At 29.9% G+C, this 6,058-nt stretch overlaps 1 long non-coding RNA gene across 1 annotated transcript; it reads left to right on the forward strand.

Annotated features, from left to right (window-relative positions):
• The first annotated feature begins 2,240 nt into the window (after positions 1–2,240).
• On the forward strand, positions 2,241–6,058 carry LOC106109720. The gene is made up of 4 exons (XR_001226027.1): positions 2,241–2,402; positions 2,511–2,530; positions 5,227–5,359; positions 6,013–6,058. It is a non-coding gene; the product is annotated as an uncharacterized LOC106109720 (long non-coding RNA).

Raw genomic sequence — 6,058 nt, forward strand, 5'->3', positions numbered from 1 at the left:
CAACGATTAGTCCAGACATATTTAGTTAGTGAAATCAAGAAGTATTTGGGGACGAAACTTGACACTTTGTAAGTTAACAAAACCTCCTTCAGATTAGGGGTGACGAGATTTCTCAATTAAAGGCTCAACCGCGCAAAATAAACAAATAAATTAAACAAACAGATTACTCACACAAACTGAATAATACGGGACCCAAATTAATTGGTGTCAGAGATGTTTACTTATATCATTTGTTGTGGCTCTGGCTATAATATTCGGAACAGTAATTTAATCACAAAAGAATTTCATTCAAAAACTATTAACAATGGGCGCACGCCTTTGACTAATCTATCGCACAACTGTTGTGCGATTGGCGATTGTTTTGAAGAAAATTCAACTGTTTAGTTGCATAAAAATCGAGTAGTGTGCGCCCATATAAGATCATAGGAATCAAAGCGCGAATAACTATATTCTGTTATAGTTGGGCCGATAGATGTCGTTAAAGGTATATAGCGACTGTATACTCGAATTGGCGTAGGTAAATCTGATATACCACTATGAGTAATAAAATCTTATATCCAATAATAACATGAAACAACATTCAATGTTATCAAAACATTTTCATTTACTTCACAGAATACAAGAGAAGAATCTTATCCATATGGGAGTTTTTTTTTCTTGAATAAACAAATACAAGTGATATGAAGCACTCGGGCGTATCACTGCCTGCAACATTATTGGAATCCATAAGCTTGAGAATTAATACATTTCTAAAAAGACATAAGATGTTTAAACATCCATACCATTATTGCACTTATTTCTTTTTTTATAAGGCTCATTTTTTAATGTACACACGAACCTATATCTAAATTAGAAGTTTCCTTTCTCTATTTTAGTTCTCGCATATTGATGTACTGCCGTGATTGAATATAATTTATATAGACTTTTAGAAATAAAACAAAAAGATCTTTTGTATCTTTTTAAAAGAAGTTCAGAATGTTTATTGAAAAGATATTTCCATACCAAATTCTAAATGCTATTTTATTATATCACATAAAATAATCTTTGTATAAATTATCCATGCTTAATTGCTAAATAATTTATACAATGCTTGTTATATAAATCGTTACGTCTTTGTACAGAAGTTCACGTATGATTCTATCCAATTTACTAAATTTATCGTACTCACGAATTGGTTTGTTAAAATGAGTCGATACAATAACGAGAGGGCTAGGAAAGCGAAATTGGCAGTTGTGAAGGATGCATGACTCAGCTCGCACCTGCCCACGGCGATCCCGACGATTCTATTAGCCTTCTTATCTCAACAAATATTGGAATGTTTGCTTCCATCTAATTCGGTCGCTACGTGACGACTTTACCCCATTATTGTCATATTACACGTTCGAGTATAAATAATTGTTTATCACTTTTGTCTGTCGAGTCACTTTTGGTATTTGATTACTTTTAGTGATAGATAGGCTATCCAATTTTTTTATGGTCGTGGAATTAATTAAGTCTTTTTTCATAATATTTAAACATTGTCTAACACAGGTTATGTCGTTGTTCTAACGTAATGAAATTAAAAATAGTGTAACGAGTTTAAAAAAAGAAAACCGTTAGTACACAATAAGCATCACTACTTGTTTTGTTAATTTGTAAGGAGTTATGTATATTCATGAATACCCGTTTTTTCTTTTAAAATTAGATTTGTTTAAATATGTTTTCCCGTAATCGTTCAATAATCAAAGAGAAATGAATAAACAAAATTTACAATATAACATGTAACGACATCTATTGGCTACATTAGACATTAGCAACTATAGACAATCATCTTGGGATATTGTTTTTTTTTAATCGCAAAAAGTAAAAAGGTTATTGGTTTACTTATGCGCGTGAAAATATTAATTTAAGTTCCGCGAAATAAAAAAATAACCATTGAGTATAAGGAATGAAATAGAGTAAAATTAACAATAGAAAATGAACAGTTGTTTCGTATTTTCAAAAGAAAAAGTTTTGATGCAATTTACAATTACAATTAATTTAAATGTCATCATTTAATCTTTATAATGATTTTTTATATATTAAAATTATAGATTTAATGTGCCTGATCGCATCATACATGCCTTCAAACAATATTGAAAGAGGAAAAATGCGTAATATCCGCAAAGAGTGACAACTTTGCGCATAAAATTGTCTATGTCACTTCGCTGGAAATATCGTAATTCTATTGGCTAATGAAATTAAGTTGAAAATGGCGCGCGTTTTGTCATATCCTGTTGTGTGTTGGTGAGTGCATGGCCTCGACGTTGATCCCGTTCCAAGATTTTTATTCCGTAACACCGCAGTCTTTCACATATGTAATATTACCCCGATATAATATTCGTGATGGTGTCCTGTAAAAGGCCATGGATTTGATGAAAACGGTAAGAGAAACATAGTTACAGCATATTTCGTTTAATTTTGTTTGGCTTTTGTTTCTTGTTTTGGTGATTTTGAAACTGGCCATTACATTAGAAAAAATCTCTTTCCAGAATATGTGTGCACGTGGGAGGTAAGTCTAATAGTTTTTATCGATTAGACGGTATACAGTTTCGCATTTGCACAATAAAAATTGAAGTTTGTTGATTTGTCAATAAATGGCACCCGGCAACCGAGCGTTGTTACGCCATCTTATAGTCCTCCAAATGTTCCGCACATTTTGCAGCTTTGACTTTTTACGAGGAAATACTAGATGGTGAAAAATATGCTTTAATCGGAAGGAATTGAAAAGGAAGTCAATTTGATAAACATTGGTTCTAGGTATGTGTATTTCAATATTGCATCGTATTACATGACTTGATAAACCACATGTGCATAGATGGATTTGTTGTTATTATTCAGTCGGCACAGACCAAGTTGCATAATGTACTTTTGCACGATATAATAAATGCTAATTCTAATAATTAAAGATGTTTTAATTCCATCGTGCTGTATATTATAAAAGATATTCCCTGTAAATTTATAACCTATAAATTTGACAACCTAGAAAGAGGTCCAAATTTCATTATGACACTTCAGTCAATCATTTCAAGGTTGCTTGGTCATTGAAGTCTATTCAGAGAAAAACAGTTATCAATTGTAATGCCTATGAAAAAAAAAAGCCAGATCATTACAAAAATAAAACTTACAAAGAACTATGTCACCTTGGTGCACTGCATGACATCTGTCTGTGCATATTTCTCAACTGTCCTCTTTTTCTGAATATTATAGAATCATACATATGTAGATATCTTGTAGTTATTAGAAAGTAACTTTGGAGGTGAATAACTAAATAATCTTTACAAAAGTTTAAGTTACTTAAAACTCTGTGTATTAAATTGTAACAAGTATAGGTGTAAATAATTAAAAACATTTAAATAAATTTGCATATCAGAGTTGTTACAACAATCATCCTTGTGTGCACAAAATATTAAGCGATGGTTATTTAAGTCATGATAAAATCATTAAAACAACTTATAGTATGAAATTAATAGGGATTACTTGTAAATTATTCCAGATGGATTATAGTACAACTGTTGGAGGCTTAATATATTAGGATCAAATATGCTTTTTACCTATTTTCCTTGGACACAAAAATTGCAAAAGGAATATATAGTAACGTCCAATCTATCTCTATTACTAAAATCAATAGTAAAAGCATTATCACATAAAACTTTTTATATATTGGTGGCTCTTATGTTGACAATTAGTAACAATTTTGTTATTTATGCTTTGTTTTATGTTTTTATACAAATATATCAATTTGCTTGTTTATAATGTTGGGCGAAAGGCTATTTTTTTTTAAGTGCCATTAGGTAAAATGTTCACAAGAGCCATTTAAAGCCTTCATTTAAAAAAAAAACCTTAAACGCAAACCCTGAGAATAATTTCAATTGAAAGATTCTCAGACCGGTTCTAGAATAAAATTACTATATTTCTTCATAATTCATTATTTATTTCATATTTTAAATTCTGAATATATGAGTCAATATCGCGTAAAATGGTGGTTGAAACAAATATCCTTTCACCCATTGATAACATTTCCATGTTTAAAATGTCACAATCAATTATGCTTAAAGTTATCCAAAATTTTTGTTTCAAATATGCAATAGTGTACATTGGAGCCATTAATATGTATGGAACTAGATATAATAAGGAAAAGTATCAAGGTCATTCAAGGTCTGAATAAATAATTCAAGTTTAATTTTTATTTTAATGGTTATTTTTGTAGTTTAAAAGTAAACCTGATTTTACTATTGGGGGTTTTGTTTAAATTGTTTTATTACAGCTATTGTGACTTGATTATTATAATCTTTTATTCTTATTAATATTAAACCGATAGTTTAATTAACTTCAGAAGATGGGAAATATTTGATACACTTCTAAGGCTCGCTTTTTGTTAACTTATATTAAGAGGAATGATTTGTCATAATTGGTATATTTTGAAAATTCTTTTACTATTTGAAAGTTAATTTTATCACTGAATAAAATAGAATATATTATTTCTAGATTTTTAAATAATAAAAGTAATACTTTATATTTGGTTAATGTTGTCTAATTAAATTATGAAATATTTCAAGATATCCTTTGGTTAATGTTTTCTTGACTTCAAGAACTTGTCTTTTATTCTAACCAATAAACATATTAGAAATACTTTTATTAAATAACCAAGTATGTATTTTAGTACTGAATTCTTAAACACAATATTTATAAAGTAGGAAGAGATCGTATGTAAGTAGATTATTTGTGTGTACTAAAGTAGACCAGTAAATGTAGAAAGTGAACTATGGTGGTTTATAATCTGACTAGGTATATTAACTGTCAGTAAATTGGGAACTGATCAAATTATTGTCAAATGAAAGGAGTTTATTTACTATAAACTGCATGTTGAGTCTATTGTGCATTAAAGTATACAAACTTCTTAAATTACAATGGAAGACTTGTGCCGAGTGTTTTTTTCTAAAATAAGTAAAAAATTCCTTCCTCCATTCAAAAGTATGTATTATAATAGTTTATTTACTTATTTTTCTTAAATGAACTACGTTACATACCCTATAAATTGACATGAATTTAAAATATAGGCTATTTCAATCTTTTGACACTTTGTGCCACATGCCTAGTCTGATTTAAAATTAACCGAATTCACAATCTATCGGTGATTTCTGTAAAAGACATTGTAATTATGTAGAGAAGTTAATAGCTGAGTTAAACTGTAGTGGCATGTTTCAGGAATATGAGTTCCTAGACTTGTCAGATGTAAAAGAAGCGGAACTGAGCAGTCTGCAGTGTGCACTCTTCGAGAGGAAGCCCGAGAGCTGTGTGCCCACCACAATCATACAGGGGTGGACTGAACCCAGCGCAGGTCAGTGGTTACTCTTTTATGTAACAATACTACTATAGTTATAACCCATATTGGAGAAGTCGAAAAGGTGGAATAAAATGTTTGCATAATTTTACTTAAAAAGTGCTGTATTGGAATTGCTTACTAATAGGGGGCTAAGATGTATGTGTCTATAATTGACTAGTAAATTTTCCATGTCATTCTTTTAACAAATCGAACTCCTTTAAAAACATGCATGAAGGGTATTCTGAATGATCACCATACAAAAAATAATAGTGAAAGGCAAATGTTTTGTAAAAAAATACATAATTATACTGCTGAATAATGTTTTAAACTAGATTTAGTTTTGTTTTCTTGTTTTTCGATTTAATCTTGTGCCCAATGCAGTAACCTGTATTTTTTAATCAAACCTTCAATTATGCAAATGTGCATTTTAAATTTTATTCTCGTGATATAAATTGTTATTCTTAACATGTTTTATAAATAGTAAAAAATGTAGTACTATTAGATTAATAGAAGTTTATCCAAATGAATTTAACCTTGAGTAGAGGAACCAATTTATACTGTTACTTGGTGACTGTAATCATTTGTGTTAGTAATGATATGCAATAAATGTCAGAAGTTTTTGTATAATAGTGTTGAAACAGTTGTCATGTTATACATTGTCCATGTAGAGTTGTCATCGTGTTCATCGAGCACAGCGGGGCCACCGACCGTGTC

This window comes from Papilio polytes, unplaced genomic scaffold (genome assembly GCF_000836215.1).
Source record: "Papilio polytes unplaced genomic scaffold, Ppol_1.0 DF821067.1, whole genome shotgun sequence".
NCBI lineage: Eukaryota > Metazoa > Arthropoda > Insecta > Lepidoptera > Papilionidae > Papilio > Papilio polytes.